Source organism: Triturus cristatus, chromosome 3_2 (assembly GCF_964204655.1).
Source record: "Triturus cristatus chromosome 3_2, aTriCri1.1, whole genome shotgun sequence".
Lineage (NCBI taxonomy): Eukaryota > Metazoa > Chordata > Amphibia > Caudata > Salamandridae > Triturus > Triturus cristatus.
This window is the reverse complement of record NC_140584.1, coordinates 555249257-555256217: the sequence shown is the minus strand read 5'-3', so window position 1 is coordinate 555256217 and position 6961 is coordinate 555249257.

Genomic DNA, 6961 nt, shown 5'->3' with positions numbered 1-6961 from the left:
CGGCAGGACCCAGGACGGAGCCCGGGGCGGGGAGGCCGCCCTCCCCGGGGCCCCCAGGGGCCCGGCCGGAGCTCCTGAACCCAGGCGAACGAGGGGAGGCTCCCCGGCCACAACGGAACCCCGTCCCGGGCCTTTGGCAGTGCCGCAGGCCGGGGGACAGGGCCCGGGGACGGAGACCCCGACCCGGGGCCCGGCCGGGCCCCTGGAACCAGCCGGGGCTCCCGGGACCGCAGGCGATGGGGAAGCCTCCCCGGGCCCTCCGGACCGCGCCCCGGGCACCCTGCCACGCGGAAGGACCCAGGACGGAGCCCGGGGCGGGGAGGCCGCCCTCCCCGGGGCCCCCAGGGGCCCGGCCGGAGCACCTGAACCCAGGCGAGCGAGGGCAGGCTCCCCGGCCACGACGGAACCCCGTCCCGGGCCTTTGGCAGTGCCGCAGGCCGGGGGACAGGGCCCGGGGACGGAGACCCCGACCCGGGGCCCGGCCGGGCCCCTGGAACCAGCCGGGGCTCCCGGGACCGCAGGCGATGGGGAAGCCTCCCCGGGCCCTCCGGACCGCGCCCCGGGCACCCTGCCGCGCGGCAGGACCCGGGACGGAGCCCGGGGCGGGGAGGCCGCCCTCCCCGGGGCCCCCAGGGGCCCGGCCGGGGCTCCGGAACCCAGACGAGCGAGGGGAGGCTCCCCGGCCACAACGGAACCCCGTCCCGGGCCTTTGGCAGTGCCGCAGGCTGGGGGACGGGGCCCGGGGCCGGAGACCCCGACCCGGGGCCCGGCCGGGCCCCTGGACCCAGCCGGGGCTCCGGGGACCGCAGGCGCAGGGGAAGCCTCCCCGGGCCCTCTGGACCCCTCCCCGGGCACCCTGCCACGCGGCAGGACCCGGGACGGAGCCCGGGGTGGGGAGGCCGCCCTCCCCGGGGCCCCCAGGGGCCCGGCCGGAGCTCCGGGACCCAGACGAGCGAGGGGAGGCTCCCCGGCCCCAACGGAACCCCGTCCCGGGCCTTTGGCAGTGCCGCAGGCCGGGGGACTGGGCCCGGGGCCAAAGGCCTCAACCCGGGGCCCGGCCGGGCCCCTGGAACCAGCCGGGGCTCCGGGGACCGCAGGCGCAGGGGAAGCCTCCCGGGGCCCTCCGGACCCCTCCCCGGGCACCCTGCCACGCGGCAGGACCCGGGACGGAGACCGGGGTGGGGAGCCTGCCCTCCCCGGGGCCCCCAGGGGCCCGGCCGGAGCTCCTGAACCCAATGCAGCCACGGGAGGCACCCCGGCCGCAACGGAACCCCGTCCCGGGCCTTTGGCAGTGCCGCAGGCCGGGGGACGGCGCCCGGGGCCGGAGACCCCGACCCGGGGCCCGGCCGGGCCCCTGGACCCAGCCGGGGCTCCGAGGACCGCAGGTGCAGGGGAAGCCTCCCCGGGCCCTCCGGACCCTTCCCCGGGCACCCTGCCACGCGGCAGGACCCGGGACGGAGACCGGGGCGGGGAGGCCGCCCTCCCCGGGGCCCGGCCGGAGCTCCTGAACCCAATCCAGCCACGGGAGGCACCCCGGCCACAACGGAACCCCGTCCCGGGCCTTTGGCGGTGCCGCAGGCCGGGGGACGGCACCCGGGGCCGGAGACCCCGACCCGGGGCCCGGCCGGGCCCCTGGACCCATCCGGGGCTCCCGGGCGCGCAGGGGAAGGCCCTCCGGCCACCCTGCCACACGGCAGGACCCAGTTGCCGGCTGAGGACCGAGAGGGGTCCCAGAGTACCCTGTCCCTAGTAATCCGGAGGAAGGCTACCCCCCGTTCTTGAAACCCGCACGCTCCGAGTGACGGAGGGGACCCTAGGGGCGAACGCACCCGGCCTCCTGGAGCCCCGGCTGGGATCCGAGAGGCAAATGGACCCTCATCGGGACTTCCAGGCCTGGCCCTGCCATCTGGTCGCCCCATTGGAAAGCATTGCGCGCGACCAGATGGCCGAGGGGAAAGGAGCCACCAGGTGGCCGGCAACTGAAAGGACTCCCGCCTGCCCACCCACCAGGGGCTCGGGGTGGGGACTCTGCTTCCCGGCTGGGCCTCAGGCACGGGGAGGACCACCGGAGCTCTCGGGGCCTGGGCGTACCCGGGGGAGGACTGCCCGGGACCCGTGGAGCCCGTCCCTGGGCACTTTGCCATGCCGCGGCCCGGAGGAGGGAAGCCCCGGGGACCTGGGAGGATGTTGCCCGGGCGTAGCCCATCTGGTCCCCGGCAATGAACCGCACAACCCCAGCATGGGTGTTTCGGCATACCCTGCCCCTACTAATCCGGAGGAAGGATACCCTCCTTTCTTGTAACCCGCGCGCTGCGAGTGACGGAGGGGACCCTAGGCGCGGACGCGCCCGGCCTCCTGGAGCCCTGGCTGGGATCCGGGAGGCGAATGGACCCTCATCGGGACTTCCAGGCCGGCCCGGCCATCTGGTCGCCCCATTGGAAAGCATTGCGCGCGACCAGATGGCCGAGGGGAAAGGAGCGACCGGATGGCCGGCAACTGAAAGGGCTCCCGTCTGCCCGAGCCATAGCGGTAGGGCTCCCGCCTGCCCACCCTCACACCAAGGGCTCGGGGGGGGACTCTGCTTCCCGGGTTGGCCTCGGGCACGGGGAGGTCCACCGGAGCTCTCGGGGCCTGGGCGCCCGGGGGAGGACTGCCCGGGACCCGTGGAGCCCGTCCCTGGGCACTTTGCCATGCCGCGGCCCGGAGGAGGGAAGCCCCCGGAGGCCTTGGAGGATGTTGCCCGGGCGTCGCCCATCTGGTCCCCGGCAATGAACCGCACAGCCCCAGCATGGGTGTTCCGGCATACCCTGCCCCTAATAATCCGGAGGAAGGATACCCCCCTTTCTTGTAACCCGCGCGCTGCAAGTGACGGAGGGGACCCTAGGCGCGGACGCGCCCGGCCTCCCGGAGCCCTGGCTGGGATCCGGGAGGCGAATGGACCCTCATCGGGACTTCCAGGCCGGCCCGGCCATCTGGTCGCCCCATTGGAAAGCATTGCGCGCGACCAGATGGCCGAGGGGAAAGGCGCGACCAGGTGGCCGGCAACTGAAAGGGCTCCCGTCTGCCCGAGCCATAGCGGTAGGGTTCCCGCCTGCCCACGCAGGGCTCCGTGGCTGCAGGGCTCTGGGCCTGCAGGGCTCCGGGGCTGCAGGGCTCCGGGGCTGCAGGGCTCCGGGGCTGCAGGGCTCTGGGCCTGCAGGGCTCTGGGCCTGCAGGGCTCCGGGGCTGCAGGGCTCCGGGGCTGCAGGGCTCTGGGGCTGCAGGGCTCCGGGGCTGCAGGGCTCCGGGGCTGCAGGGCTCCGGGGCTGCAGGGCTCTGGGCCTGCAGGGCTCCGGGGCTGCAGGGCTCCGGGCCTGCAGGGCTCCGGGGCTGCAGGGCCTTGGGCCTGCTAGGGTTCCGGGCCTGCAGGGCTCCAGGGCTCCGTGCTGAAGGGCTCCAGGGTCTGCAGGGCTTTGGGGCTGCAGGCCTCGGGGGACGCCCGGGAGACCCATGGAGCCCGTCCTGGGCACTTTGCCTCGCCGCGGGCTGGAGGAGGAAGCACCCGACGCCCCGGGGAAGTGTCGTCCGGGCTTGGCCCATCTGGTCCCCGCCTGAGAACCGCAATCCCCAGGAGGGGTGTCCCGGCATACCCTGCCCCTACTAATCCGGAGGAAGGCTACCCACCTTTCTTGTAACCCTCGCGCTCCGAGTGACGGAGGGGACCCTAGGCGCGGACGCGCCCGGCCTCCTGGAGCCCTGGCTGGGATCCGCGAGGCGAATGGACCCTCATCGGGACTTCCAGGCCGGCCCGGCCATCTGGTCGCCCCATTGGAAAGCATTGCGCGCGACCAGATGGCCGAGGGAAAGGTGCGACCAGATGGCCGGGACCGGAAGGACTCCCAGCTGCCCACACCGAGCCATAGCGGTAGGGCTCCCGACTGCCCTTGCAGGGCTCCGGGGCTCTGCACCAGGGTCCCTTGTCCCGGGCAGATGGACACTTGGCAGGCCGCAGGACGTGGGATCCCAGGCCCTGACCAAAAATCAGGAGGCCCGGGGCCGGTCCCTGCTTCTCAACACAGCCAGGCTGGGGAGGTCGGGGAGCCTGCCCAAGCACGAGGGACCCGTCCCGGGCACACAGTCCATGAGGTTGTGCGCTCGTTTTCCACAATTTTCTTCAGAATAGTGCGTAGTTGCGCTAGGCAAAGTCCGCCCAGCCCTACTCAGGATGTGCTCTCGTTTTCCACAAATTTTTTTAAAATTCTGCTACGCAAAGTCCGCCCAGCCCTAGTGAACACCAGAAGTAACAGGCAACTGTGTATTCCCAATGCAGTGTTTTCATCTTTCATGCACTGTTTGGAGATTTCGCCCTCTGCTCGGTTGCAGTTTCAGTCCAGAATTTTTTTTGTTTTGTTATAACAACACTTTATTAGTTTTATAAGACAGAGAGCAATATCAAATATTGTCACTTCGTAAAGGGGGCCCCAGTAAATGCACTTGTAGTCCGCCTCCCTCAGTCCATTGTACCCCCTTAGTTTTGCATAGTTGAAATGCACAGTCCGTAGTACTCGCATCATTTCCCCTATATCCTCTGATGTTTCTTGGGGCATCCACAGGGAACCTAAATAGATTCCTCCAATTTAGCAGAAGGTCCGTGCCTGACTTCCATTCCGTCAGTTGTAGAGCCTCTTGTGACTTCGAGTATTTGGCTATGTCTCTCTTAGCTAATAACATGCCCAAGCCCACCAGAGTACGGTTTCCCCTTGGTCCACCCAGCTCAACCACGAGGCCAAGGGGGGCAACTTTGGGGGAGGCTTCTAGAGTCCCACCTAACAGTAGTGACAGGGACTTAAATATGGAATGCCTTTATTGCTGAATAGTAGGCTACCTCCAGACCATGTAGTAAGAATCCCTAACCTCCCCCAGGCATCTTGTGCGCACAGTGTCTGATAATCTATGAGCTTTCCACAGGCTTTTGGGGGTGAAGTTGAGGAGCCCGGCGATGATGGGTCTGGCCAGGGCAGGGGACAGATTTCCAATGATTGATGTGTCCTTTCCACAACAAACAACCTGGAGAACTGAACAGGTCCAAACAGTGAAATCAGCATGTTTTCTACAAATGTTTCCATTTTACTAGTGTTTGTCGATTAAGCAACTTCACGATGCACATATTATTTTGCCTGGATCTAGCCTTGAAGTCTTCATGTTGTGCATTTATGAGCATGAGCCCTTTATCCATTTAAAGCATCTTTATCTTGTCACAGCACCTGGAATAACCTATATCCTTTGCTGCACTTCATTTAACTGGTGTTCCTGTTTGTCTACTTTCGATGCCATAGAGCATATGAGGGTATTAAGAGTGTCAATCTTCTCAATTGAGAAAATACATTTATGCATTATTTTGAGTAGTGTTTTCATGTCAGTATCCACGTCAGTGTTCACCTGTACCCCTTGCCCCAAGGTCCCATGTGCTGGTTTCCGACTCAAATGGCAGATTGGGCTGTTTGGAGTTTGGTATTTTTCCCCATTTAATATATTGTGAAACATTGTAGAGCCTGTAGTCACTTTCTTAAGCAGTCTGTATTTAGGATTTCTCCCCAGTGGGAATGCCAGGCAGCTCATAACTGGCCGTTTAGCCCGTGTGTGTCGGCACACTGTTGAGTGCAAAGCGCTGTCACGCCTAGGTCACTTTTACTGTAATGAGACCTGTTATTCAACAGCAAATGTAGGGGCACGCTCTTGACAGGAATAATGTGCAGGTCCAATATGTAGAAGAAAGAGAGTGTCACCCCTTTGTATATATAGTGGGTTGGGGGTCTTGCAGTGCAGCCAGGTAAAGTTTCAAGCACCATCAATGGACTGCCTGAGTGGTATCGGGCTGCAATACAGATGTTTCCGTCTGTTTCTAACAGTAATTGCTTATGTGGGGCGATGCAACACTTGCACTCGGCTGTACATTCCCGTCATTGTTATGACTGCATTGGAAGGTCCTACAATTGTAACTGCAGATTCTGAGCTGCCTCCACCCGCAGTGATTGCCGTCCCACTCCCTAATAAAAGCCGCTCCCAGTGCCACTACTCACAGTGTTATCCGCCTGCCAGTGCCAACCACTTCCAGCCAACCTTGGCCTGCGGTCCAAGGCACTCTCCATGTCAGCTCTACTTCACCTTTAGCCAGATTGCTGATTCCAATCTGAGGCACACACTGACTGCCATTTTATGTCTCCAGAGGGGGAGCACCACCCGGCTGCACCACGGATTATAGGTCGCCACCCCCCGCGATCCACCGACAGTTATCTGGCCCCAAGGTTTTCACACACCATGAGCCATGTATTTTGAGGTCAGAAGCACACTCCAAATGCAACGATGTTTGTCGTTCCATTCCTTGACCATGGGAGCTCGTAGCTTATGCGGCCATCATGGCTGCTGGCTAAGCATCGTTCCTAGGAAGGGGAATCTTACATTCTCTTTTGCAGTGGGTAGATACATATTACCAGTCTGACCCAGCTGCATAGGATTGGATGGGATGGAAAGAATTGGCTAAAATTCAGCCCAAAGAAAACTATCATATTGGTTAATGGAATTGAACTCCTGGAGTGAAGTGTCTTAGCAATCCACAACAGAGACTGCCTAATTCTAATTACAAATCCAAAACACCTTCGCTCAGCTTTGATGACCATTATTTACTGTACCTCTCTTTAAAACAGTTAACTCCACTTTCATTTATCATCTAAGAATTCTTCATCAGATTCTGTAATGCCTGTTATGTTATAGAAAATGTCTAAAGTGCATGTACACCATCAGGTCTCGTCGCGCTGAGTTACGAAGTCACCGTTTATGGAAGTCCGTGTCTAACTATATGCTTAGGTAAAAAGCCAAGTTTTCAGCTTTTTCCTAAAGCGCATGAAGTCTGTCTCTTGTCTCATAGTGGTGGGCAGAGAGTTCCAGAATCGGGGTCCTTGTATGGAGAAACGCAACCCTCCTG